At 45.3% G+C, this 27,662-nt stretch overlaps 1 protein-coding gene and 1 pseudogene across 1 annotated transcript in view; both read right to left on the bottom strand.

Annotated features, from left to right (window-relative positions):
- LOC126259306 (uncharacterized) overlaps positions 1-27,662 on the bottom strand; it is a 778,502-nt gene that overhangs the window by 196,535 nt on the left and 554,305 nt on the right. The gene's annotated exons all lie outside the window — the stretch shown is intronic.
- On the bottom strand, positions 13,778-13,895 carry LOC126261219 (5S ribosomal RNA; annotated as a pseudogene).

The raw sequence follows: 27,662 nt of genomic DNA, 5'->3' as shown, positions 1-27,662 counted from the left end.
AGGGACTAATGTAAGAAAGGAAATGGCAGAGGACGCCCTTAGTATTGTGTGCGCTATCATCGCATACTTAACCACAATCTCACAAAATCCCCCAACATTTAATATACTATGGATAATTTATATAGCACCACAAAAAAGAAGCCACTGTTCCGAGGAGATCATATAGGAGACGGCTGGAATATAGAATCGAAACTTCAAGTTCTCGTCAGCAAAAATTTCAAAGCTCGTGGCTGACAAGATGTGAGAAACATAACCAGGATAATCTGACTGCCAGAAATTCTGCACGGGAAATACATTTCAGTCAGATTTACGCCATCAGACACAATACACAAGCAATAATTAGCTTTCAGATTAATGTAACAATATAAAAAAAAATCATTCCAGTAATAAAGTGTCGAATTTACAAGGCACTGGTGGAGGGATGTGGTAACGCAGTTTGGAGCCATTAAAACGTGGACGGGTATATTTACATATGGCAGTAAGACAGCTGCCTACAAAGTACTTTCATCAACAATAACTACTGGCAATTTTGGTTAATATATCGAACACCAGGAGTGCCATCCTGTTTTACAGAAGAAATTATATCTGGAATGAACAAAATTACTTCACATCGCTCTCTAGGATTGTGTCAGGTGACAACATACTAATGTCAAAAGGGTTGACGTGAGCTTCATGTCTTCGATTTCTTGGCAAAAAAAAAATCACTAACAGCAAAAGTCTCGAGGCCGTTCCTACCACTATGTGTGACTTAAGCGCCATCACGGGACTCCAGCAGAAAATGGAACTCTAACAGACGCGCGTCAATCCTCAGACACAACGGTACTGTCATCTTGTAACCTAGAATTTGATAGCATCCTCCAGAGAGTTACCACAGTAGTATGTACACTATTTGATAAGTACTCGGACGCCCCTAAGTAATGCAGAATGGATCACTAGAAGTCACGAGAGGCGGACTAGCCAGTATGAAAGGCTGTGGAGAGAATTGTGCTACCAGCACAGAAGCAGTAACAGCAGACTGAGTCAGTCAGGACAGCTCGGTGATTTCGAACGTGGACTAGTCATTAGACGTCACCTCAGGAACAAATCCACCAGGGAAACTTCAACTCTTTTAAAGGTGACCAAGGTGACTGTTGGTGATGTGGGAACGAGGTGGGACAACCACAACGATGCGAAGAACGGTAGGCAACGTACTGACGGACACGACCCTCGAGCTTAGCGGAGGACGGCTGTAAAAAATCGCACGACATTAGCAGAAGGAATGTCTCGTGAGTTCCAACGTGCTACCGGCAGTCACACAGTACAACTGTGCGTAGGGAGTTGGAAGAATCGGGTACAATGGCAAGCAGCTACTAATGCACCACACATTTCTGATGCCAATGCTAAGCGAAGCTTGAGGTGATGTGAAGAGCGACGCCACTGGGAAGTGGATGACTGGAAATAGGTAATTTGATGTGTTGATCACGCTGTATCCTATGGCAATCCGATGGACGGGTTTGGGTTTGGCGAATGCCTGGAGAACGTTACCTGCCATCACATATAGTGCCAGCACTGCAGCATGGAGAAGATCGTGTGCGATATGGGAGTGTTTTTCGTGGTTAGGGTGTAGTCCCCTTAAGAAGACGCTAAATGCGGAAGAAAATGAACACATTTCACAGCCTTGTGTGCTGCGTACAGTATAGGAACAGTTCGGAGAGGATGGCTGATTATATCAGCATGACAATGCACCATGTCTAAAGCAGCATCTATGAGAGAATGGTTTGTAGACAGTAACATTCCTGAAAGGGGCTGGCCTGTCTAGAGTACCGACCTGAACCCAACTTAACACGTCCGGGATGTTTTAGAGCCTCGGGCTCATTCCAGCCGTCTCCTGGAGGACAGCTGTTCGAGAACAGGAGAGAGCAGCTGCTTACGTCTTGGTGGATTTACTGATGCTGCACGCTCCCTCCCACTGCTGCATGCTGTCTTTCACTGCGAGATTCACAGCAGGTTACCACACCTGCCTTGAACTGCAGGGCCGCGCCGTGACGGTACACGTGCTGCCGTGGACTCTGTGTGTCACCGTTCCTGCCCAGCAGCTGACGTCACGCCTGCTACTGGCTGTCTGTTGCATCAGGACCGTCGCGCTCGCTGCTATCAACACAAACCCAGGGGGTAGTGCCGCCGCCGAGCAACGCTACGAGAGTTGTTGTTTGTTTACTAACAAGAAGCACGACCCATAACGACGTTTCCTTGAGCAATTATGAATCATCATCCTGATGACGATCCACAGTCTCCACTCAACCCAGCCTCTGGCCTCCACAGGTATAGTCTGTCTGTAACTCAAGAGCGAGCAGCGCTTTTGGTGGGGAAAGTGGCCTTTACCGGAAGAACGCTGCCACCGGACTACACGGGCACCCAAAATCAGTTGCCCGATACCTGTCCAGCGGTGTAGTTTGGCGTGCAGTGATATACGTCGTTTCTGTTCGTGGGATATTAGTTGCCAGTGTCAGTCAGTTGTCTTTGTGTACTTACTGATATACTTCAGTATCTGGAAGTGATGGATAATCGCCCTGCATTGCAAGAAAATGTGCAGAATACGAAGAAGAAGAGGTGTTCGCAGAGTAGCGAGCGTTCGATCGTCTGTAACGTTATTACAGCGTGTGTTAAGGAGGCGACACAAAAAGAACTGTTGGCTAATGTTACCAGTCCCAATCAAAACCGAGCGAGGTGGCGCAGTGGTTAGCACACTGGACTCGCATTCGGGAGGACGACGGTTCAATCCCGTCTCCGGCCATCCTGATTTAGGTTTTCCGTGATTTCCCTAAATCGTTTCAGGCGAATGCCGAGATGGTTCCTTTGAAAGGGCACGGCCGATTTCCTTCCCAATCCTTCCCCAACCCGAGCTTGCGCTCCGTCTCTAATGACCTCGTTGTCGACGGGACGTTAAACACTAACCACCACCACCACCCAATCAAAGGGCTGCAGTATATGCAAACGTCAGCCTCGCAACAATAGGACGCATAAGGAAGGAACGCGAAAACAAGCCGCATGGTTTACTGGAATCGCCGCGAAGGAAAACTAATAATTTAGGGAGGAGACCCAACGTTATAGACAGTTTCACATGCCATTGCTTTTTCCAATTCCCAAAACACTTCAGGGACTATTTCCTCGAGATGGTGCATAGGTATCTTAACTGTGCATTTTTAATCTCATCCATTCTTGTAAAACTGCTGCCCTGTTATGGCCTGCTTTGAAATGTTTATACCACTTGTATGCTCTTTGTTTACTCATAAGAGACTCACCGTAAGCAATATTTAACATTCCTAAAAATTTGATACATTTTATTCTATTCTTATAAGAAAATTTAGTACAGGTTCTCTAATCTATTTTTATACAAAACAAATAATAGTTGATGCTACCAAAACCCATATAACCTTTTTGACAGTTGACAACAGGGCAAATACCGAATATGCAAAACATTGCACAGATACTTTTCAGACGGTGACAAAAAAAAGCAGTGCGAATCGAACTAATATAGCACACGAAATTATAAATTTCTGGCTACTTCTTAAACACTCTTCGTGTTCCAAGAAATGTTAAGTTTCAATGCAGCCATTCAAAGCAAACTTCTACCTTTTAGTAGAAACACAAAGTAAGAACAAGCCTTAAATTCAACAGATTGATTGCACTATATCTAGTTCGCCTTACGAATAGAGGAACATACATTCACATGAATGGGCATTCGGTTCTATGTTTATAGTAGAATCCTGACTTCCGTTCTTATGTTAATATTATTTACTCTATACTGTTTTGTTCCGAAGAAGCTATCGTCATTTGTTTTCCTTACACTTTAACGCATTTGTCTAAAAATAAACGCAGCCGAGACGTATGTGTACACGGCGTCGCCAAAAATTTAAAGCGCGTACCACGGCAGAGGCGGTACTAAGTTGTGAAACAGCCTGTAGAAGCGCCCTGAGACGTAGCTGGGTAGGCAGAGTGGGGACTCGCTTGCTCACTCTTCAGTTTGCCGACAGACTATATCCGGAAACGTTTGATCGGAACATTTCGGAGATGATGACTGATCATACCAGTATGACAATGCAGCCAATCATATGGCGGCATCGGCGAGGGAATAGTTTGTGGACGATAGCTTTTCTGAAATGGACTGGCCTTCCAATAGTACCGAGCCGAATCCAATGCCAAACCTTTGGGATGAGTTAGAGCGTCCACTATGCTCCAGATCCCAGCGTTTAACATCAATACCTTATCTGGTTTCGGCTCTCGAGAAAGAATGGGCTGCCAAAACTCCATAGCCGTTCTGACACCTCATTATAGGTGTTCCCAAGAGAGTTGAAGCCGTCATGAAGGCGAGGGTGGACACACGCGGTAGTATTATCCACTAATAGCCGTCCAGATACTTTTGATCAGATAGTGTTGTGTGATGTTTCTTCCACTACGGTTTTCCGTGTGCTCACACGCACTGGCTCGCGCCACCAGTATATAATATACACGGGAACGCTTTACCGTCAGTCTTTTTGCCTCGCAACGAAGATGGATGAGCGGTTAACAGCCGAAACGTTAGTAGCAGATGAAGTTTGATTACTGCTGAATTCCCGCAATTGTATCGATCAAATCAACTCACATTTAAGAGGAGAGATTTCAATACTCCGTGGCGCACACAGCAGCCAGTGGATGCAAGTCATGTCGAACCTTCAAGACCTAATTCGGTTTAACGACTGGTCTTTCGCCGCTAACTTTAAACTTACAGTTTGGTTGGAGCTCAGGGCGCGAACCTCCTGAAAATAATGGGCTGGGAAAGCTATAGATATTTAGAACAAAAATTACAAACTAACTAGACTGTAAATTCGAGAACATGGAGATCATTAGTTTCGGTCTAAGCTCGAAAGAGAACAAAAATATCTCTTCGTAATTAATGGCGAATGCTTAGCTCCAGATGCCAGGCTCAGTTGTGCAGGCATTTCGAAATGGCCTGGACGCGTCATAAACCGTAAAGCGCAAGTGCGCCGGCAGGTACGGGCGAGCTACAAATGAACGAGCAACAGCCGGCTGGATACTGTGCTAACGATACCCGGAATTGATTACGCACGAATAATTCCGGCTCTCATTACCGGAATGGCCAGCTTCTGAGGACACACATGCTCAAAGCAGGAAGCGCAGAAGCCGTTAATTGATTATTGGAGAGGTGGGGGCAGCAGTTGTGGCTTTCAATTAGGCACGCGTACTAGTGCGGTATCCGACGTTCCAGCGGGATCTCACTGGAAGGGTCATTATGCAACCCAAACACTTCAAGATATGCATCCAAGTATGCATGAAAAATGCGTAACAGATGAAACAATAAAAGACGTAGCAGTTACTGCGTGCGATATATCTCGAAGTTGGACCTGTGCACATCGATTGTGATGAAGAACGCCGACACGCGAAAAATCGGGACATTTAGAATGTTGATCTCATGATCTGTATGCTTTATGATAGAGCTCAGGCGGGGTACTTTTTGAGATTAGTTTTTAAAAAATTGCAAATACAATACGGATGCCGTGTTTCGAATACTGTTCCTTCTTTGCTACTGTTGTCGTTAACAAGTTAATGCGATGCGAATTAGTCGCCGCGATACAATCGATATACAAATGTCCAATTTCGAGATATATCGCACTCAGAGGCACATGCATAAGAAATCCATAATATTTTATTTCAAAAACAACATATAATCAGTAATTTTTGAACAACATTAACCATTAATTAATACCATAGAACTAAATTATCATTTACAAATTATTTTACATTTTTCTACTACTGTATACATAAACCCTCAAGCACTGATCCAAATGTTAGGCAGTACGATTGTATCTTCGAGCACTCAAAACATGTTTAATCAGCAGAAAAGGACCGTTCTGCGTCAACTAAGGTAACTGGGCAGTATTTGATTTGGGTGTTATGTCAACATATTGGCACATATTGTTTCTGCCAAAAGTTCACCCGTCTTATTATAAAACTACCAATTTTTGGGACAAGGGGTCAGAGTTTGTGTTATATTCAAGATCTTTTCAAACTTTTCTTTGAGTTTTCTTGGGAATAACTACGGCCATGAGGTGGTCACTGGACTAATATTATTCATTAATCGACTAGATTCATTCACCACCAAACCCTGAGTTTCAAGTTTTTAATACTCGCAGGTATATGGGAAAAAATGAGTGTTAACCACAGCAATGTCATTAAATGCTTCCTTGCACTGGCAAACTGCACTTATGTATCCCGCTACAAAATTGAAGTACGTTAAATCTCCTAAAAAAACGTCCTGTTCATTTCTTCTGTAGGATTACAGTCCGATCCAAGAAAGATGACGATTCGCGCAGGTCGATAAACGGACGGGGATTGCATTGTTACCAGGAAAATTACGTCTCTCACTTGCTTGCGTACAATTTGTCGCTTACCACCACCATCGGCGATAACAATTCAAAATAAATTGAATAAAAATTCACTAAATAAATTACAACGATCACGTTTAATGCTCACATGAGTATGACATTCACAGCAGAGAACTCAGAACTTTAGAGAACACTCATTGGCTGTCGTAGAATGTGTGACGTAGGTGCGCAGAACGAGCCTTAGCTCGACCTCTGTCGTCTGTGGCGCCAACTATAATAGTTTGCACGTAGCCAGCGAGAGAATGTGAAAACCTCTCACATGGTTTCTGAAGGCTTTCCGGGTTACACGAATCCCGGCGGTATGGGAGCTGAATCATCCTGCATAAATCATATACTGAAGAGCCAAAGAAACGTACACCTGCCTCATATCATGTAGTTCCCCGCCCCCCTCCCACGCCCCGTGCACTTAGAAGTACCGCAAAACGACGCGGCATGGACTCGACCAATGTCTGAAGTAGTGCTAGAGGGAAATGACAAGTCCCTGGGGGGGAGGGGGGGGGGAGGAGGAGATCTCTTCTGAACAGACGTTGCAAGGCATCCCAGATATGTTCAACGATGCTCATGCCTGGAGAGTCTGGTGCCCAGCGGAAGTGTTTAAGCTCAGAAGATTGTTGCTGGAGCCAGTCTGTAATAATTCTGGACGTGTGGCGTATCGCATTGTTCTGTTAGAATTGCCCAAGTCCGTCTGAATGCACAATGGGCTTGAATGGATGCAGGTGATCAGACAGTATGCTTACGTACGTGTCACCAGTCAGAAGCGTATCTAGACGTATCAGGGGACCTATATCACTCCAACTGCACACGCCCCACACCATTATAGAGCCTCCACCAGCTTGAACAGTCCCCTGCTGACATGGAGGGTCCATAGATACATGAGGTTGTCCCCATACCCGTACACGTCCATCCGTTCGATGCAATTTGAAGCAAGACTCGTCCGACCGGGCAATATGTTTCCAGTCATGTCCAATGTCGGTATTGACGGGCCCAGGCGAGGTGTAAAGCTTTGTGTCGAGCAGTCATAAAGGGTACACGAGTGGGCCCTGGACACCGAAAGGTCATATCGATGATGTTTCGTTGAATGGTTCGCCCGCTGACATTTGTAGAAGGCCCCGCATTGAAATCTGCAGTAATTTGTGAAGGAATGCACTTCCGTCACGTTGAACGATTCTCTTCGGTCATGTTGGCCCCGTTCTTGCAGGATCTTTTTCCGGCCGCAGCGATGTCGGAAATTTTATGTTTTACCGGATCCCTGATATTTATGGTACACTCCTGAAATGGTCGTACGGGAAAATCCCCACTTCATCGCTACCTCGGTGATGCTGTGTCCCATCGGTCGTATAGGCGTTGCCGACCGCGGCGCAGTCTTCTACCTGTTTACATAGCTCTGTATTTGAATATGCATGCATATAGCAGTTTCTTTGGCGTCTCCGTGTATATCAAGAAAGGGATGAAAAACTATCTATATGCCTAGATGCTACTCATTCACGGACTATTTTCTGTAAAAATGTCTGATTACTAGTATTCAAGAATTCCTTATATTACTGAAGGAGTTGTTTAGCAGAAGCATCTTAAATGAAGAAAAGACAAATTAATGTCTTCTGTAATAGAAATGTTTCAATAATTCATCATTATGACGCGTTTTGTAGGCTTTGTCCAATGTAGGCTGACAGTTCCGATTGCTAGTTGAGTTTTTAGTAATCCATCCCAGGACAATGCTGACGTCGAAAATTACGTCTGTGATCAAAATATTTGATGGCTAATTATGCGAAACTGTCAGTCCGGAACCGCGCGACTGCTACGGTCGCAGGTTCGAATCCTGCCTCGGGCATGGATGTGTGTGATGTCCTTAGGTTAGTTAGGTTTAAGTAGTTCTAAGTTCTAGGGGACTGATGACCACAGATGTTAAGTCCCATAGTGCTCAGAGCCATTTGAAAGAGGCAGTACGAAGATTGGGGTTTATCGTCCTGCCGACGAAGAGTTGATTGAAGCGGAGGACAATTTCTGTTTGGTCAAGGATAGTAATGTATGCTTCTGAAAGATAGCGTCCAAAAACTTTTCCTTAATCGTCCTAAGTAAACCAGAGAAAATGTAACTCTGTATGACAGGAAGGGGTTTTCAACCCCGCAAGTGCTGCTCCATCATGCCACTGACCACGGGGATCACCCTGTTCGTGATTTTACGGTGTGCTGTGTCTTCCCTCGCATATGGAACACGGCGAAACCCACATAGGCTGCCACACGCCAGGTAGTCTCCAATGTGGCGTCACACAATTATCAGTCACTACACAGTGCGCGCACATAACAGAAACCACATTATGCTTCATCCCTCAATAGTTGGATCTGACGCCACAGAGGACACTGACAGCAAGAAATACTTCCGTCATTCGCTAAATAGTTCTCGGTTGAACATTTTTCCGCTGCCCACATATTTAAGCAACGCCCATAATCATTCCGCCAGTTCCAGCTGCATTTATGAAAAAGTTATCAGCAGTTACGAACAAATATCGTCAAGTTGCCACAATCACCGCCGAGTGTTGCGATGTCTGCCTGTTAACTGAACCTGAATTAAACACTGTCTCCAGCAGCAGTGCAGACTGAATTAGTATTAGATTAGTCAGTCATTGTAGGGGTAGACCAATGTTGAGAGTTTCTACTTCAGCGCCACGCCTTCTCATCAAACTTGTTACTCCTTTCGCGCAGGACGATACCCCTCGTACGGCGCAGTGTCACCAGCTGCATAATCAGCAGGCGCGACCATTTGGCAAGGCTGATAGCGACGGCCGCCTGAAGAGGACACAGCAGCCGTACGAAGTTACATTGCCACACCTCGCAGAGAGTTGACGGTACGACCAGTCCACGGTTGAAGTCCACACTAAGTGGCCAGCGATCTGATGTCTACAGCAGTCATCGGAGAGCAAGACCACTCCCAGTACAGTGGATCTCCAGGGGAAGTCACCCCAGAATACAACTTGGTACATATGTATTTGTAAGAGGAACCACCAGACTTGTACTGCATGTCAAACTGAGCACTTAGTTTTTGAAATGTACCTCTTCCAGGAAGTATTATTTGTCTACAATTATACCAGTCTTCTACGTTCCGTTTGAATGTTCCAATAAATGCAGTTATTGTACTTGTATAGTCGCCTCTAATGCTACAATGGCGCAGTAGTAGTGGGGTGACGTGCTATACAGTTGAGTATGATTGTGCACATTCTTTTAACGAATGGCAGTTAACTTTCATTGCCCTGTGGCCAGACAGTTACAGGATGCGAGCACGCCCCTTCAGTATAGCAACTAGTTTTCTTTGATACGGGATTCGCTTCCTATTACTTTTACGTAGGGCGCCACACCAATTGTGTGTTGCCAACAGTGTCATAGTACGAATGGTAGGAGGGGTGAGTCAGGGAGGGAGGGAGGGGGCGGGAGGAAGGAAGATGAAAGTAACGCCTAGGCACACCCGCAATCAATTTTTCTGCCAGTGTTTAAGCATACAGCCTGTTAGATGTACTCTACAGCCGGTACGGCCGCAAGCCCATCCACATGGGCCAGCCCTATTGAAAAGAATCCTGTGATAAACATAGCCTGTAATTTTAAACAATTCCTTGCCATCTGTGAGACCCCCTCAGAAAGCTGATCTGTGAGACCCCTCAGAAAGCTGGATGACAAATTTGGAAACTAAAGGATTTTGGGAGCTGTCCCGCAATGAACCCTACAGCAAGCGAGCAGGGCCATGTACTATGGCAACAGGAATTGTTATGTGTACTGAAAATATCTAAATGTGACCTGCTCTCAATTGGGAACCCGTCCTGTGTGCATCTAGTGGCTACAGACGAACCAGTGGAAACATGAAAAGAAGAGAATAATGAAAGTCACAAATCAATACCATGTACTGTATATAACAAACACGACAGATCTCCTAACAAAATACGTACAATTACGCAATTACACAAAAACTTAACTATTATGTCATTTGAGATATGTGCGTGAACAATGTACTATAGGAAAGAGCAAACTCTCGAGTTTTACATGGTTCCCGCTAGGTAGCAGCAGTGTGCGCCTATTTCAGTTCTAGTAAAAATAGTGTCGGGACAACAGAAACCGTTTTGTGTCACATGTTTCGCGCAGCACGGATTGGTAATAATTTTTCAGCCTGACTTTCACACTAGGTATGGTTTGGATCCACCTACAGCACACAGCATTATACGATGGCATGAACAACTCCGAGACAGAGGTTGTTTGTGTAAAGGCAAATCACCGGGCCGTCCCCGACTATCTGACACACACGTCGAACGCATCCGCTACAGTTTCACAAGGAGTCCGCTGAAATCCGTTCGCCGTGCAGCTCGACATCTCAACATGCCCCCGATGTCCGTCTGGCGTGTGTTGCGTCGACGTTTACACATCAAACAAACAAAATTCAGCTACTCAAAAATGGCTCTAAGCACTATGGGACTTAACGATCTGAGGTCATCAGTCCTCTAGACTTAGAACTACTTAAACCTAACTAACGTAAGGACATCACACACATCCATGCCCAAGGCAGGATTCGAACCTGCGACCGTAGCAGCAGTACGGTTCCAGACTGAAGCGCCTACAACCGCTCGGTCACAGCGGCCGGCCATTCAGCTACTGCAAGCTCTTCGTGAAGGTGATAAACAACAACGTGTGGAGTTCTGTAATTTAGTTCTTGGCAAGATGGAGGATGACAGTTTTCTTCCACGCTTAGTGTTTAGCTGACGAGGCAACATTACATTCTAACGGAAAGGTGAACCGTCATAATGTGAGAATACCAGCAACAATGATTGAACTGAGACATCGCATAACAGCAGCTGTGGAAGCTATAACTCAAAGAGTGTGGGAACAATTTCAATACCGCATTGACATACGCAGTTCATCTCAAGGGGAGCATATTGAACATCTATGAAAAGGAACGAAACATATTTTTTTTTCAGTTTCCGTTCATCAAAAAAAAAAAAAAATTCACTGTATATGTTTATTAGTTTCGGGAATATAGACGCGCCAAATCGGATGATTATTTTTGATGCACCCTGTATTTTAGAACACTATGATGCCTAGAATCAACAGATGAAACATGTTCGGTTAAAAATAAAATAAACGTTCAGACGTAAAAGGCGGAATTTTTCTTATCTATATCTTACCTTTCTTATCTATATCTATCCTCTTATGATACAAATGATAAATGCTTTTAGTAAATTGCTCCGCTGAAGAGGCGGGGGAGGGGGCGAGGGAGGGGCGATAGGGGGCGCAAGTGTCGACCCCCTCCCCTTGGGTGCCTGTTTCGAGGCAACTGCCCTCTGCAAGACGGTGGCGCCTCCCGCCGCCGGCGGACAGCGGCGTCCAGTTTTAACCCGAACAGTAAATCAAGCGGCCGGGCCTGGCTAGCGCCGACACCTTTGAGGCGGCGCGGCCACACAACGGCGACCACTGTGCCCGCAGACAACCCCCAGACTCAACCACACTCCGGTTTCCGGTTTGGCCACAGCGTTTACTGCGGCGCCGCTCCCACGTGTCTGTTCGCCGGCTGCTGTCGCACGGTTCAGCGAACCCACATTCCACGATTCTTCCCGTTACGCAGGTTAACTGGCGTCGATGACACAAGAAAGCCAAGCAGCAATTCCGATTTTTGTAAAAAAAAATTTTTTTATGGTACGTGACGTTCCGAACTCAAATATCAGTCTTCCCGAGCATTTCTATGTGTTACTGCGTAAAGTCAGCGCCAACACGACAGCCGGGAACGAAACAGAAGAGAAGGCTGTGAGAAGAGGCCAGCCTATAGCAAGTTGACCGACTTCCCTCCAGGACGACAACGCGACAGCAGCGATGAGACGATACAAGTACAGACTTGTGTTTGGCTATTCTGAAGAAGACTGATTATTTTGGATGTCGCAGCTCAGAAGCGAAAGCAAGCCCCCCACCCGAATACCCGTGGCACGCGAGCATTCTACCTCAAAGCCACACGGCCAGTGGAAATATCGAGCTTACTTTCGGATCTTAAAGACGCTCGAAAACTTCAAAGTCGATTTTCTCGAAATTTTTAGAGTTGCATCGGACTGCTTTGGAATACTGATATTTGATTTCTGAACTTAACGTACTACAAATATTAAAAAAAAAATTACAAAAATCCTTGTCAGCCGTGAAAGGACGACGCTACAAATTTTCCTCACACAGTACGCCACATTTCAAAGTGCTCGTATAGCCTAACAGCGAGAGCCGTCAACACTCGTGGGTAGTTGAGTATATATTGTGCGTATTACGATTGGGTACAACCTACACCTGTATGTAAAATGGCGAGGCATTCTGCTAAAAGAGAACTATTTTAGTTCAAAAATGGTTCAAATGGCTCTGAGCACTATGGGACTTAACATCTATGGTCATCAGTCCCCTCGAACTTAGAACTACTTAAACCTAACTAACCTAAGGACAGCACACAACACCCAGCCATCACGAGGCAGAGAAAATCCCTGACCCCGCCGGGAATCGAACCCGGGAACCCGGGCGTGGGAAGCGAGAACGCTACCGCACGACCACGAGATGCGGGCAACTATTTTAGTCTTGCGTATTAGCACGTTCGATATCAACCACTGTTAATATCTGTATGACGTATTTTTCTTCTACATGAATACTACATCAACGAGTCACAATTGACATCAGTCAACTCACACAAATACCTGGGTGTACCACTTCGCACGGAGTGGCCAAAGAGGCTAAGTCGCGTGTAAGGCAGGTAGCAGATTTCGGTTTATTGGTAGAGAATCAGTGAAATAGCAATCAGTCTATAAAGGAGATTCCTTGCCAATCACTCGTGCGACCCATGCTAGAATATTGCTCAAGTGTGTGGTATTAACAGGGGATACTGAACTATACAGAGAAGGGCAGCGCGAATGGTCACAAGTTTGTTTTGACCTATGGGAGAGTGTCACGAACATACTGAAGAAAATGAATTGGCACAGACTGTCAGATAGACGGAAAATATCCCTGGAGAGTCTGAACCAGCTTTAAATGACGCATCCAGGAATATACCCAAACCCCTAGACACCGGTGCCGCGCATCTTGGGGACAAGATTAGATTCCTTACAGGCGCAAAGAGGCATTGTTCCCGTGCTCCATACCTGAATCGAATAGGAAGAAGTCATAATAACTGGTACTCCGTCTTCAGGCCACGAGTGGCCTACCGGGACCATCCGACCGCCGTGCCATCCTCAGGGAGGATAGGAGGATCGTGGGGTCAGCACACCGCTCTCCCGGTCGTTATGATGGTATTCTTGACCGAAGCCGCTACTATTCGGTCGAGTAGCTCCTCAATTGGCATCACGAGGCTGAGTGTACCCCGAAAAATGGCAACAGCGCATGGCGGCCTGGATGGTCACCCATCCAAGTGCCGACCACGCCCGACAGCGCTTAACTTCGGTGATCTCACGGGAACCGGCGTAGCCACTGCGGCAAGGCCGTTGCCCATAATAACTGGTACGCTAGAAATTACGCTCGGGCATGCACATCACTGTTCTGCAGAGTATGGATGAAAATGTGGAAACCTGTAAGTCATTTCTACATTTTAATTACTTTTTTGTTGATTAAAATTGAGTATACAGTTAAAGCTATTTGATTAACAATCGTTGTGTGAATAAATGTCCAACTACAAATCCAGAGATCAAATCTCCGCCGATGGTACAATGCAGGCTTTCAGTGCCGGTACTAGATCCTTAGTCCAAGGCATGTTTCTGTTTCTAAAGTTTCCTACTGCTGGAGACGTCGCCAGAGGCTGTACAGTCTCTGACAGTGGTTTCAAACTTAAACGAGCGCGGCAAGCCTAACTGTTTACACACGTCCACTCACTCAACGGTCGTGTCGTTTACGATATCAGACGACTCCCTACGTTCGTGGAGTCGCGAAGACGTCTCTCATGGAACTGATAATGGGGGAGAGTTTGCGCTGTTCGCTTTATTTAGCACTAAGGCCCACAGGTTACCTAATTTCAATCCCCTTACCTTTATGTTACAGTTGCTTCGGTGCATTTAAATTTTCGTGGCCTTTCTGTACATCCCAGCACTGCAATCATTGGATTTTGATAAAACAATCGCATCAATTAGGGCTGAGAAGACACAGTATTGACACATACATTGCACCAACAAGAAAGGTGCGTGAATATTTGATCACTGCAAAGGACCTACGCCCGCCGATTTCCATAGTAGGCCGGCCGAAGTGGCCGTGCGGTTAAAGGCGCTGCAGTCTGGAACCGCAAGACCGCTCCGGTCGCAGGTTCGAATCCTGCCTCGGGCATGGATGTTTGTGATGTCCTTAGGTTAGTTAGGTTTAACTAGTTCTAAGTTCTAGGGGACTAATGACCTCAGCAGTTGAGTCCTATAGTGCTCAGAGCCATTTGAACCATTTCCATAGTAGTAGTACACAAAATCCCAAACACATGCGGTCATGTGTACAAAATGAAACATGACAAGGTTAAGGACTTCAGTGGTTATCTTTTCACTCAGATACTAATTTCTCATCTGGCCCCGCACGTGGTTGAGCGTTGGCGATGTTATGTCCGGAAGGCAACTAGTGTCACGTCACAAGTTCGTTTGGGGACCGTACTTTCCATGGGCCCCGGGCAGTGGTCTGATGACGTCACGACCCGACCGTTGTATAGATACAAATATACAGTTGGTCTTGCTAAGCTTGTATAGCCTCTGATGAAGTTTCCAGCATTAGAAGACGAAACGTCATACGGAAACGTAAAAACTTCAAAGGATGCTACTCTCAGTCGGTCCTACCTTGTTACTTACTTCAGTTCTGGCAAAAGTTTCATGGAGTGCAAATTGCTAGTCTGCACCTTATTCGGAGTCTACCTATGCCTGGCTGGGTAAGTCTCTTCAAAGATAGGCGGAAAGCGACGGCGTATCACCCACAGTGGGATTATGCCTAGTAAAGCATTGTGGTCTTCAAACCACGCCACTGATTAAAGACAGCTTAATCTAAAGAATCCTTACCGTTTAGAATTTTGGCTTCGTAACAGGTACAATGTGACAAGACACAAGAAAATAATAAACTACATCATAGCGCAGCCACAGCGGAATCGTGGTTTTATCGTTTTAACAATTTTAATATTTCGGCGCACTGCGAAAAATGACGTCACCGTAGTACGAAAACATTCGAATACCAATGCGAAGTCACGTCCGCGTATCTAGCACAGATTCATGCGCGCACTAACACACACACACACACACACACACACACATTCTTCATTTAGCGCTCGTACATGGGACTTCTCTTCTCTGCAGAAGCCAGACCATGTGCAGGGAATAATATGTGGAGTCAATACGGCCTTCGAATTCGACATTTCTCTGTGAAACTGTCCTGGGAGTAGGGTGGGAGGGAAACGCTCCATCCCCATTCTGCAAGTGTATATTACAAAATACTGAAAGACGACAAATAAAAGGGGATGCACATGTACTCACAACTCCCAACCTGTTCCTTCCTAGACTAAAGCTGTGGCTTCCTTTTCCCTTTATTCTGGCGAAGAGGGTTGACCGTTTATACATCATTTCCCGGCGCTGCACACAGAGCCAATCGAATTTCTGCAACTACTTGGGGTACAGTATACCTTGCTCATCACTGTTCCTTAACCTGTTGTACGTTTTTCTTATCGCAACAGTACAAATACCACAGACAGGAAGGTACACGCTGCCGTGTTCCAGTTTTTATTTTTCTTGAGAATATGATTAGTATCGCCAATTCTCTCCGAAGGACAACACGGCACAGTGGCTTCCTAGTCAAAGACACGTACTTCGTTTAGGCAAGCTGTAACAACACATAAATTAATGAGATTAGAATTCTACACAGTTGCGGAACCAGGAGTCGGTTCTGAGTGGATAGGGGACAGTTTGTTACTGTCTCCGTCCTTTCTCCTTCGTCTTTTCCCGTTTATTCTACGATGTCGGCATTGCTGTGCGTGTTTGGGCACATTTAGTGCCGGTTGGTGGGCGGATGCCCTTCCTGTCGCAGACACCCTCCCGAGACGGAATGTCCCCCTTCTATCTGCGTCTAGAGTGAAACTGTGTTCAAGCGTGAGAACGTTTTCCAAACGTTTGCGCAGCGTTTATCTACGGCGGCACGTGGTTACCAGCACGGTATTCACTTAGGTGGATGTGGGAAACCGCCTAAAAACCACATCCTGGTTGGCCGGCTCGACAGCACTTGTAGTCAATGCGCGAAGCGAATTCGATCCCGGGCAGGATCGCCTCCCCACATACCGGAAGGGCTCCGCTATCGGGCATGTTCAACTTCCTCCCATCCATTACCACGAAAGTCCACTTTTAACGTGCCATAAATGCCTACCAAAGATAATAATAATAATAATAATAATAATAATAATTCTTATTTGTTTTGTCAGCGTCTAGTACTTCGCTTTAGTACAGCTTCCAACAAACTGCAGTTCAGAGAAATACAGCATTAGAAGAACTTTCATCCCAAAATTTGAGATGTATGTACAATTGATATAAGAATTGACTTACTAAACTTAAACTACACCACAATTTACATAGTATAACAATGTAGTGTGTACTCACAATTGTCAATATCACACTTAGCACATAGCTTATCATAAGGTACAATTCTTTCCATTATCGACAGACTTAATTTCAATACTAGGTATTCTCCTCGTCAGCTGACAAATTTCGAAATTAACTGTTGTAAAAATACGAACGCTTTTTACTTTTTTTTTGGGTGGAGGGTGTCATGGACCCCACCCCTACACTTGGATCCGCATCATTTACAAATAATGATTTACTACATTTGGAGTCACGAACGATGGCTGTTGAATTTACCCTTGTTCTGCGCACCTACGTCATGTATTCTCCGACAGCCAATGAGCGTTCAGTATGTTCTGAGCGGTCTGCTTTGAATGCTGTAGCTAATGTGAGCATTACACGTGGTCATAGCGAGGTGTTTAGTAAATTTCGATTCCATTTGTTGCGAGTTGTGTCGCTGATTGCGGATGGTCGAAATGGCTCTCAGCACTATGGGACTTGACATCGGAGGTCATCAGTCCCCTAGAACTTAGAACTACTTAAACCTAACTAACCTGAAGACATTACACACATCCATGCCCGAGGCAGTATTCGAACCTGCGACCGTAGGAGTCGCGCGGTTCCGGACTGAAGCGCCTAGAACCGCTCGGCCACCGCGATCGGCCGACCGTAGCAGTCGCGCGGTTCCGGACTGAAGCGCCTAGAACCGCTCGGCCACCGCGGCCGGCCAACCGTAGCAGTCGCGCGGTTCCGGACTGAAGCGCCTAGAACCGCTCGGCCACCGAGACCGGCGATTGTGGTGGTAAGTGATAAATTTTGTTTAAGCAAGCGAGATACGTAGTTTGCACGAAATATGCCTTTCTTCAAGTGGAAAGCATGCGCATTCGCGTACCGCAACTGCCGCGTGAAATCGTCAACAATGCAATCTCCGTCCGTGCCCCGACATGCGCGAAGCGCCATCGTTCGTGGATCGGACTGGAGTAGTAGACACACCATTTTTGTATAATATGTTTTTGTGAAACGTAGGCGGCTTTTTGCAAAACATTTTTATATTTTCGTCAAAATGTTTCGGTACATGTTTTACCATCAATTGATATGAGACAGGGAGACTCAAGTATGTGCAGTCGTGGAATTGGATATGTTTACTTCCTTTTATTTGCGAAGTGCAACTGATTAGTGCGTGTACTTTGTTGTAGCTGCTCTTCGTGTTGTTGACATCAATGAAAAATGGCGTCATCTACATCTCTCTAATCAAAAAAGGCCGCAGTGGTTAACGGTCGCACCACCATTTGACGATGTCCTATGTCGTCAGCCCCTGCGACGTAGAGTAGGCACAATGGCTAATCTAAGAGGAACACAGTCACCGTCTTGCGGATAAGTGACATACTCTTTTTATTCCAACCTCGCGTCTCACATATTGTGTCGCCAGCAGTTTTTGATCTCTTCGGTCATCACCTGATGGCAACACTGTCTTCGGAATAGCACAACTGTAGCTCTTGTTTAAGACTACAGCACAAGTATGAAACAGCGCTATTCAAAATCAGACCCGAGGCAACTGTGGCGCAACTGTTGAGCAAAAGATTGACCAGATGAACCAGAGAGCTGCGGATCTCCTCAACGACTGCTCAGCGAACGTTACTCCGCAGCAGGTGCCGGGTTCATGCTGACTTCTGTTCATAGGCAACGAGGGCTGGAATTTGTACGCCAGTACTGCAATTGCGCGTGCACTGAGTGGTGACAGGTGGCCTTTTAACGTTAATCACGTCTTAGGCTCCATCGAGCAGATGTCTCTTGGCGTGAATGGGCGTGAAACAATCATTGGAAGGGCCCCTGTCGGAGGAGGGAGCGTTATGGTCTGGGGAATGTTTTCGTGGCATTCCCTGGGTGATCACGTCATTCTGAAAGGCACAATGGATCGACACAGGTATGCATCTGTTTTTGGGGACCATATCCATCACTACACGCATTTTATTTTTCCTAGGCGTAATGGCATCTAGCAGCAGGGCAATGCAACGTGTCACACAGCTCGCGGGGTGCATGCGCGGGTCGAAGAGCAGCTGTATGTGTTTACCGTACTCCCCTGGCCACAGATTCCTCGGATTTAAACCCAGTCGAGAATCTGTGGGACTACATCGATCGGGCTATTCCCGCCGTGGATCCTCAACCGAGAAACGTAGCGCAGCTGGACACCGTACTGGAGCCGTCATGGCTCCACGTCCCTGGCGGTACCGTCCAGAACCTCACTCCGGCCGCGGTGGTCTCGCGGTTCTAGGCGCGCAGTCCGGAACCGTGCGACTGCTACGGTCGCAGGTTCGAATCCTGCCTCGGGCATGGATGTGTGTGATGTCCTTAGGTTAGTTAGGTTTAAGTAGTTCTAAGTTCTAGGGGACTGATGACCACAGCAGTTGAGTCCCATAGTGCTCAGAGCCATTTTCCAGAACCTCACTGACTCTGTAGTCGCAGTTCGTAGTGATAGACGGCAAATCATCGAGTAAAACTGAAGTGATATCAGGTGTTCCCCAGGGAAGCGTCCTGGAACCTCTGCTGTTCCTTATCTATATAAATGACCTGGGTGACAATCTGAGCAGTTCTCTTAGGTTGTTCGCAGATGATGCTGTAATTTACCGTCTAGTAAGGTCATCCGGAGACCAGTATCAGTTGCAAAGCGATTTGGAAAAGATTGCTGTACGGTGTGGCAGGTGGCAGTTGACGCTAAATAACGAAAAGTGTGAGGTGATCCACGTGAGTTCCAAAAGAAATCCGTTGGAATTCGATTACTCGATAAATAGTACAATTCTCAAAGCTGTCAATTCAACTAAGTACCTGGGTGTAAAAATTAGGAACAAGTGCAGTTGGAAAGACCACATAGATAATATTGTGGGGAAGGCGAGCCAAAGGTTGCGTTTCATTGGCAGGACACTTAGAAGATGCAAAAAGTCCACTAAAGAGACAGCTTACACTACACTCGTTCGTCCTCTGTTAGAATATTGCTGCGCGGTGTGGGATCCTTACCAGGTGGGATTGACGGAGGACATCGAAAGGGTGCAAAAAAGGGCAGCTCGTTTTGTATCATCACGTAATAGGGGAGAGAGTGTGGCAGATATGATACGCGAGTTGGGATGGAAGTCATTAAAGCAAAGACGTTTTTCATCGCGGCGAGATCTATTTACGAAATCTCAGTCACCAACTTTCTCTTCCGAATGCGAAAATATTTAGTTGAGCCCAACCTACATAGGTAGGAATGATCATCAAAATAAAATAAATCAGAGCTCGAACAGAAAGGTTTAGGTGTTTGTTTTTCCCGCGCGCTGTTCGGGAGTGGAATGGTAGGGAGATAGTATGATTGTGGTTCGACGAACCCTCTGCCAAGCACTTAAATGTAAATTGCAGAGTAATCATGTAGGTGTAGATGTTTGCAGAAGCGGTCACATTAACGTGACTGGGCAGTGTATGTTAACGTATTCCACGACTGGAGCGGTGTCACTTCTATCTAACGTGAAAGGGATATGAACACACATTTCGCTCACGGCAACTCGCGAAGCAGGCAGGCTGGCGACGCACAGGCTTGAGTTTCGACAGGAAGGGAGGCGCTCATATTCATTACGTCGCCAACGGATTAAACAAAACAAAACAAAAAAAAAATATGTAGCGAGCGGAACGAGCGCCGCATTATGGAGTCGCCGCGCGCATCGACGCTTTTAATACGCTGCCCGCTTTTAACTAGATCCAGCGGCGCGTTAAGTCGCGCCGGTCCGTATCGGGAAAAGTTCGCCGCCGACTGCGAACAATGCTGCAGAAGCCTTTTGAACGCGCGGCGTTATCACCGCGACACAAGCGTTACACCAACACTCTCCATCCCGCCTCGTCACCACTGCGGCCCGCTTCCACAGTCCGGATACAGGCGACGCGTCCTGTGTTCTACCTCGGCTGAAGAGTCTATATCGCAGAGCAGCGAGCGCACCGACATTTGTTGAAACATGAACGGCAGGACCACTGCAGGCAGAAGAGCTGCAAAATTCCGTTTAACACCCCCCCCCACACACACACACACGCAGGCAGACAGACAGACAGAAAGAGAGAGAACAAATTCTGACAAGGTAATCTCCCATCGCAACCCCCTCAGATTTAGTGGTAACAGGGCCCAGTGGACAACCCTTCAAAAACTGAACACATCTGAAGCATGAAAACAGGAAGGAGGTGTACTGAACTGTGAAATAAAAGACAAAACAGAAACAGTGAACGGTTCAAGGACAGGAAGTGCGATATAGAGCAGCCTGCAACAGCAACGGCGTCGTACTTAAGTGGTGATGGAGTGGGACTGTCAAGCGGGTGAGTCGTGTTCAAATCCCCCTCGTGTCACTTTCGTGTCCGTTTGCAACGGCGAGGTGTAAGGAAGGGACCTACAATGACAGTTAATTCTCCACAACTACTCTATTAGCACCCGAAGGGAGTAGCTTACGAATGGGAACCGCAAACGTTTGATGACAAGGTGACAAGTCTACCGAATGCTCCACCGGAAAACACGTCAGGTGTGTCATACACGGCATTAGTGACAGTACATGTGTCCGCCTGGTGAGTGAGATATGCCTACTTGTCCGCTTTACATATTCATATCAACTTGAATATTATCACTCCCACGGAACTGATGAAAACGTAATAGTTTGTCACAGAAACTACAACAAATGGACGCAAAAGTTTCACATCACACAGTTTCTCTGTGTTCAGCCAAAACATGTGTTTTAACGTTATTGAAGTTGCGTTGCGTTCCGTATTGAAAGTTTTGACTCTTGAATTCTTTTGTTGTAACATAGTTTACACCCGTTTCTTTGTTGTTTTCATTTCTGTGAGACGTCTGTGTGGTATCTCGCCTGTTCTCACTATTCATCACGTTTTTCTTGCGACGGTAACGTATTCTTACGACAATGACTTATATTCTTTAACCAATGCATAGTATGACAACTGCGAAGACTACAGAAGGAGAACAGATTTCAGTGACCGGGTGGACAGTTCATTAAGTTGTGAAAAAATAAATGGCACGCAGAGTTTAAAACACGGCTAGTCTGCTTTACAGTCGAACACCGTGACCACTCCACCACGACGTCGCGGCTGTTAAAGTCTCTTCAATATCGCACTTATTACGCTTGGACCATCCACTGTTTCTAGTTTGCTTTATTTCACAGTTCAGTACACCTTCTTCCCGTTTTCTTGCTTGATCTGTGTGCACTTTTTGACGGGCTATCCACTGAGCCATCTTACCATTAACTACTAAATCTGAAGGGGGTGCGATGGGGACGTCCCCTTGTGAGTACGCATCACATGCGCTAACAGCAGTACACAACTTATCAGAAATCATCGCAATCTGACACCACGTGCGTGTCACGCATTGCAAACGGTTCAAGTAATAGAATATGGTTTTCAGTTACTAATGTTGTGCAACGAGATGACTATGTTGCAATACGCTTGATCTCATGATATTTGTATCTCAAATGGTTCAAATGGCTCTGAGCACCATGGGACTTAACTTCTGAGGTCATCAGTCCCCTAGAATTTAGAACTACTTAAACCTGACTAACCTAAGGACATCACACACATCCATGCCCGAGGCAGGATTCGAGCCTGCGACCGTAGCGGTCGCGCAGTTCCAGTCTGTAGCGTCTAGAGCCGCTCGGCCACCCCGGCCGACTATTTGTATCTATTGAGATATTTCGGTATTCAACAGTTCCTGAAAGTTAAAGTACAGTATTTAATTTTATTCTCATACAGCTCTAATCATTTGGCAACATAACGAAATTTTCACTCTGCAGCGAAGTGTACGCTGATCTGAAACTTTCTGGCAGATTAAAGCTGTGTGCCGGACCGAGAATCGAACTCGGGACCTTTGCCTTTCGCGGGCAAGGGTCGTGAGTCGTGCTTGGGTAGCTAAGATTGTAGAACACTTGCCCGCGAAAGGCAAAGGCCCTGAGTTCGAGTCTCAGTCTGGCACACAGTTTTAATTTGCCAGGAAGTTTCAGTCATTCGTCATGTTTGCAGTATTGGTTTCCGTAACTGTATTACTAAGAAGGTTATATGTACAAACTGCAAACAGTCTCAATGTTTGTGGCATGTTAGTCGTTTTCACCTACCGCCGTTTGCACTTCGTAGTTGAAAGCTGTCAAAAGCGCTGCCAGGTATCAGTGTTATTCTGAAGTTGACTCGCCTGTAAGAGTGTACTGGTAGTAAAGAATGAAGCTGTTAAAACTTTATGCACAATGCGGCAGTTTTCACACATCTCAGTGTTTATGTCTCATATCTCCTGAAGTGTGTGTTTTACCATTACAGATTTTTGTAGGTGCATTCAGAGGCAAATGTGAGTACTGTCTGCGAAATTTATTGCGAATAGAGTTGGTAACACAGAAGTAATAAATTGAAACGTCATCCATGATGTGGCAGTTTTTTTGCACATATTGTTTATGACGTCTTAACTCCTGAACTATAATAGGTGGGTGGCTCTTACCCCGACAGCGATTGCTGCCAAACAGTGAGGGATATGCGTACCACGTTTGGTTGAAAAATATAGGGCGATTCAGCTGCCCCTACCGATTTCCTCCTATGCAACCCGCAATGTTACCATCTGGCCTACGAAAACCACTCACAACATTTTCATATTCTCTCGCTCGCTACAGGCAAACTGTTAGTCCGACAGGGAAAAGGAACAGGATCTTTTTGTAGTAATATTAATATAGTTAAATTTTGTATCGAGATACGTTTTCGCCAGAACGCGTAGTTCTCGAGTTATTCAAGAAAAACGTACGTAAGTGACCTTCAAATGCAAAACCTACTCCCCCACTCAGCCCGCATCGGTCAGGATTTCTATCATGTTGTTCACTGCACTCCCTACTACCACTGTACAAAAATTTGCGACTGCACGAATTATTCCCAATATTCGACATTTTTTGGTCTCCATTGGCTGGCGTTATTACGCCTTCGGCTTAGTCGAGCTCTTAAGAATTGTAAAATTGACGTTTCAGCAAATTTTACCTAAGAATCTTCTGAATTTTAACAGCATAAAAGAATTCAGTATATCGTTGTATTCGCCAGGCCTTAGGACTACGAAACCATTGAGTCTGTAAGGGTTGAGTCTGAAATTGTCAAAGTAATTAGTTTTTCTTTCGTTTCCTTCAAGTGCACGTTCAAATTAAAAATATTAAAGAAATAGCCGACTATGGTGGTGACGTGATAGCCCAATCAAGAGAGACGGAAACAAGTTGAATACCGGGAACAGAACGTATAGTCAGAAATTTCTGTGCAGTGTTAGGAGGGAGTGCTACAAGCAACATACTAGAAACCGTGACTGGTGAGGGGCGAGTGAGGGGCTGAAGGAGCGTTTGACTGTCACTTCTGTACGTTTATCATAAATAACTCGAAAACCGCGGCCTCCAGCGATAACTTATGGCAGTGTAAAACTGAACTATATTAAATTTCCTACAAAAATGTTCTGTTCATTTTTCATGTAGGAGTAACAGTTCGCGTGTAGAAAACTAGAAATGTGAACATCTCGGACACGGCTTATGATAGCCACATAATATTAATTGTGATACACACAGAATTCCACTGATATGGTACAGTGGATCAAAACAAGAAAACATTGCGGGTTAGAGGCAGCTGGATCACATAATTAATGGCGTAAACGCATACAGCTTGAAGTACACGATACTAGAAGCAAAACAGTTTAGTAAACATGGGCTCTAAAATGCACTTTTTTCAGTAGAGGAGATGTGTTTCACAGTAGCGAAGACGAACAAGTGTTAAGGTATCTACTTTACATTCCAAGTTTACTGGACTTTTCTTCTTCTTTTGTTCGGTACTACCACCTCCTAAAAGATATGGAAAGCAAAGAGTTTGCAATAAAAGAGGTTTTTTTCACAACGCCGAAGATGAAGATGTGCTCATAGATCTTATGATGTTTACTGGATTTTTTTTTCTTCTTCTCGTATCGTGTACTCTCGAGTATATGCATTTACGCCATTAACTGTGGCACAAACAGCATTCCACCGATGTGCTCTCCGAAGTGGTAGCATGGATCAAAACAAGGAAACAAATGCGCCGTAAACATGTGATCTAAAATTCATGCCTTAAGAGCTATGAGCACTTATTCAGTACGAGAGATGTTTTTCGCAGTAGCGAAGATGAACCATTGCTTATAAGTCTTAAGCACGCGCTTTAGAGCCCATGTTTACTAGACTTTTTTCCATTTTTTGGTCCACACTACCATCTATCACAGGCGAAGCGAAGACATGTACCTAACAATGTCGAAGATGAACTAGTGTCCAGAGCTCTTCAGGCATACATTTAAAAGCTCACGTTACTACACTTTTTATTTATTGTTTTGGGTCATTCTACCGCATCTGAAAGCTTGTCGGTGGTATTGTAGTTGGTTGGTGAATATGGGGGGGGGGGAGGGGAGACCAAACATCGAGGTCATTGGACCCATCGGATTGGGGAAGGAAGTCGGCCGTGCACTTTCAAAGGAATCATCCCGGCATTTGCCCGAAGTGATTTAGAGAAATCACGGAAAACCTCTGCACCGCCTCGCTCGATAGGTGTTCTTATGTGTGTGTGCGGTGTGTGTGTGTGTGTGTGTGTGTGTGTGTGTGTGTGTGTGTGTGTGTGTGTGAAAAATGTCCTACAGACAAGTGCAGAAATTACTACAAAACGGCGCACTAGCTCGTCTATCCCTTTTGCCAGGTGACATAAAGGTAATAGGTCACCATCAAAATATCGCCGAGTAATATTTACGCATAAACGGGTCCTTTTGCAATAAAAAATAAAAAAATAAAAAATAAAATAAATTCATTTCAAAAAATGGTTCAAATGGCTCTGAGCACTATGGGACTTAACTTCTGAGGTCATCAGTCCCTTAGAACTACTTAAACCTAACTAACCTAAGGACATCACACACATCCATGCCCGAGGCAGGATTCGAACCTGCGACCGTAGCGGTCACGCGGTTCCAGACTGTAGCGCCTAGAACCGCTCGGCCACCCCGGCCGGCCTATCCATTTCATTCACAATTGCTGCACCGAGGAAGATATGCCTCACGCAGCTCTGTTTTGTTCTTGAGACTGCCCGCTTCCATGGTGTAATCTTACAAGTACTTTCGACGTGAACGTGTTTACTGTAAGTTATTTGTTTTATGAAACTTCTTTTCCCGTGTTTCTTTATACTGATGTTTCTGACACATACGAAGTGGAAATGGGAAGATATCAAGAATCGATTTAGTAAAAAGTGGAAAACCGAGATCCCCACGCACCGATTCTAAAAAGGGAAATGAAAAAGCGCGAGCCGGCAGGGGTGAGCGGGTGCCTCTGCCAGCCCGTCAGCCGCCCAAGAGGCGGATATCTCACCACACGACACGATGGCAGGCGGCCGAGGTGGCGGCCGCGGCGAGATTTACTGCCGGCTCCCGCTTTCCGGAGAAAATAAGCTGCGCTCTTCTCCTAATGGCAGCTTACGCGGCCCGGCTGCGGTTCCCGACTCAGCCAAGCGCGCAGCCAGCTGGGTAGGTTGCGGTCAGCAAATTAAAACGAAATCTTCGTCCCTTGTGCCACGATAAAGACGGAGAAAGTAGGCATAATTTCAAACGCAAAGTATCAATGGGCAGAAAGCTTCTTAGTTTTTGCATAAAGCTCAGTTACGGATGGAAGTCCGACTGGCTTATAGGCGAGCGGGGAACAGGGAAAGAATGACATTGCTGCCATGAGGTGAGAGGTCGTAAAAATGGGGAATGTTTATTTAATTCCATCTGGTGCTGACAACTCACGGGTTTGTATGTCTCGTACTGATCGGCTGCTATTGTATAAATTACGACAATAGGGGTATTGTGTAAATAAGACCCAACGACTGAAAAATTTTTAAAACACAGAAATTTCATCGATTATTGCTAACTTTTATTCACAACATACTTTTTGAAGAGATACTGATTTGCAAGTAGGATCCTGAACATGTAATTATTTAACATCACACTCGTCGTGAAAAGTCACATCCAATGTTAAGATTTAAATTTAGTCTTTAGTTTAAATTGAAAAAATTCAAAACAATTATGGACTCTGACAGATCACTAAAATAAATATTTTTTTCAAAATTTTGAAATATAAAGGTCCGACACGATATTAGAAGGTATACCATGGCTTTTGTCAGCTCAGTGTGAAAAAAGAAAGGAAAAATTCAAATTACTAATTGTATGGATAATCAATTAGGTAAAATTACTGACGTGAGAGAAATGTCGGTATATACGTAATACATTAACAGAATTATTCGATTAATCAATTAATTGCAATTAATCTCCCATACCTCGTCTGAGGTCGGGGTACGGACGAGGGTCTCGTGGTCGTGTTAATACATTAAAGTGGGTAGAAAACAGTTTAACAGGAGGGAGACGAAGTGGTATCACGAGTGATTTACGCAGAATGTATCTCACAATTTTATTATTTCATATAACTTGAAGTATTGTTGCTGGTAATGGACTTCCATGTGTGAACGGTAGAATTGTGATTTCAGCAGCGTGCATGGAAGAGCTACAAATCATAGTGAATGATATATTATAATAAATTCACCAGTGTCGCGGTAATTGACTTTAACTGTTATTATTTAGTAGTTTCCCAGTTAATATAGTAGGGGAAGGCGGGGCAAGACGGGGAGGTGGGGAAGGTCTATAAGCTACA

This window comes from Schistocerca nitens, chromosome 5 (genome assembly GCF_023898315.1).
Source record: "Schistocerca nitens isolate TAMUIC-IGC-003100 chromosome 5, iqSchNite1.1, whole genome shotgun sequence".
NCBI classification, from domain to species: domain Eukaryota; kingdom Metazoa; phylum Arthropoda; class Insecta; order Orthoptera; family Acrididae; genus Schistocerca; species Schistocerca nitens.
The sequence above is the reverse complement of the archived record's forward strand: the minus strand, read 5'-3'. Positions and strand labels throughout refer to the sequence as shown.